At 56.9% G+C, this 2,500-nt stretch overlaps 1 non-coding gene across 1 annotated transcript in view; it reads left to right on the forward strand.

The window, feature by feature from the left end:
• Positions 1-2,459: 2,459 nt before the first annotated feature.
• Positions 2,460-2,500, forward strand: part of LOC124734590 — a 1,909-nt gene continuing 1,868 nt past the window's right edge. Inside the window, exon 1 of the ribosomal RNA XR_007009398.1 lies at positions 2,460-2,500. This exon is cut by the window's right edge and continues 1,868 nt beyond it. This is a non-coding gene — a ribosomal RNA (small subunit ribosomal RNA).

The following is a 2,500-nucleotide window of genomic DNA, read 5'->3' on the forward strand; positions in this document are numbered from 1 at the left end:
TTGTACCTTAACCTAACCTATGTTGTACCTTAACCTAACCTATGTTGTACCTTAACCTAACCCATGTTGTACCTTAACCTAACCCATGTTGTACCTTAACCTAACCCATGTTGTACCTTAACCTAACCCATGTTGTACCTTAACCTAACCCATGTTGTACCTTAACCTAACCCATGTTGTACCTTAACCTAACCCATGTTGTACCTTAACCTAACCCATGTTGTACCTTAACCTAACCCATGTTGTACCTTAACCTAACCCATGTTGTGCCTTAACCTAACCCATGTTGTGCCTTAACCTAACCCATGTTGTGCCTTAACCTAACCCATGTTGTGCCTTAACCTAACCCATGTTGTGCCCTAACCTAACCCATGTTGTGCCCTAACCTAACCCATGTTGTGCCCTAACCTAACCCATGTTGTGCCCTAACCTAACCCATGTTGTCCCCTAACCTAACCCATGTTGTCCCCTAACCTAACCCATGTTGTCCCCTAACCTAACCCATGTTGTGCCCTAACGTAACCCATGTTGTGCCTTAACGTAACCCATGTTGTGCCTTAACGTAACCCATGTTGTGCCTTAACGTAACCCACGTTGTCCGCTAACGTAACCCACGTTGTCCGCTAACGTAACCCACGTTGTCGCCTAAACCTGCTCTGTAATTGTTATACGACTCGTTCAATTAGTGTAGTGTTGCCCACCCGCAACCCTCGCAATATAGTTCGCTACTCGCACTGCCCGCTCCCCTGTGTATCGCTTCATGTTAAACACCTTGCAAGTCTTGCTGACTTTCCACATGCTCCTGCTGTACACTGTAATGTGGATGGCAGCAGGACGTACATGCCGCCCCCCCCCCCCCCACCCCTCCCCACGTCCCCACGTCCCCACCTTGCCCCCTGCCTTCGCAAGCTGGTTGGTGACAAGTTTGCATGTTCAATGCCCTTCGCATGCGACGTACGCAGGCTACGTTGTGGTGCGGCCTGTGTCAACTGTCCGCTGATGTCGTACGCGTGAACCACAATCTGTACTGCACATTCGTCCTTATGTACTGAATGATACATCGTGGCACATGTGTGACCGTACAACGACTGCGCCCAAAAACGGCGGACCATACAGTGCAAATATTGTGCACGCAGCTACGTGTCGTCTCCCTATGAGAGCTGGATTGCAGTGTGGTACGCCATAGAGACGTGTGGGAGGAACGGACGCCGTGGATGGCGATCAGCATGAGCTGTGTGTTGATGTATTCGGACCTAGTCGTCTCTCCTCAAACACCGTGATAGCATGGTGCACCGCGTTCCATATCTGCGACATGCTACAGAGGCCGGTTGACAGTCGTTCGAGCAATGGACATCGCATACGTACGGGGGCCACCTTCCACGTATTGTCTAGGCGTGCACATTTTGTTGCGTGTATGTGGGCAGACGTAGTGTGGCGTGACACCTGACACAGGCATGCAATAATCGTTGAAGTTGCTAATGGCGATGGACGCCTACGTTTTCTGGTGAAGTTACGCAAATGAAGAAATGGTAACCCGTTGTGGTGCGGTTGTTCTCGCTAGGGGTGAATCGGTGATGGCGACGATAGGTTGAGGTACTAACCGGTTGTTCCAGCGATACCCACCATGCCGATGAAACTGAACGGCATCTGGGTGTGAAGCGATACGCGGTGGTGGCTGGGTGGGACCGTCCCCGGCCGGTGAGGGGGCGCCTCCCGGCGTGCTGGCCGCGCGGTGCGTGGGCGCACGCGCTACAGCCGGCTGGTGGGGGCGGCCAGTGGCAGGCGCGCCGGCCGACGGACGCGGCAGGCGTCGCAGCTGCGCGCCGGCGCACCCTGCGCGCGGCGCCGTGCGGCCAAAGTAGGTCCTCGCGGGCCCGGTGCGAAGCGCGGTGGACATCTTCAGTGTGCTGGTCCGATTGAGGACTGTGTGCGTTGAGGATGCGCCGCCGCCCGGCGCTCGGCGCCGCGACGCCGTCTGCTGCTCGGTCGCCCCAGCGGTTCTCGCTGGTGGTTTGTATCGCAGCTGTGCGGATGTGTTGGCGCGTGCGCTGTGCTGGGAGAGTTCGCTTCGGCACCCAAGTGGGGCTTTTGTCCTTCTGTGGCGCTGGCGTTGGAGCTGCCGGTCACCGTAGGTGGCGCGTGTTGTCTCCCGCCGGCAATGCCACGACAGCACGCTCCCGGGCCTCTGTCGGCAGCGGCAAGCTCAGTTGGGAGCACGGGTGGTCGCACCGAAAGCGTCTACTCGCCTAACTCCGGGCGATTGCGCCTCTCTCGAACCCGACCAAGTACTTGGGACGGCGCTGCGCGCCGCCGGGACCTGAGAGGGTTTCGAGGTGTATTGTGCAGGGGAGCTCAGCCTCCTCCTGTTTGCAGAATGATTGAGCGGACGCTTGCGTGTTCGCGCGGGCCCCCGGGACACACTCCCGGGCGGCCGGCTGCTCAGCTCTAGTTGGCGCAGCTCCCTGGTTGATCCTGCCAGTAGTCATATGCTTGTCTCAAA

Source organism: Schistocerca piceifrons, unplaced genomic scaffold (genome assembly GCF_021461385.2).
Source record: "Schistocerca piceifrons isolate TAMUIC-IGC-003096 unplaced genomic scaffold, iqSchPice1.1 HiC_scaffold_153, whole genome shotgun sequence".
In the NCBI taxonomy this organism is placed as follows: Eukaryota; Metazoa; Arthropoda; class Insecta; order Orthoptera; family Acrididae; genus Schistocerca; species Schistocerca piceifrons.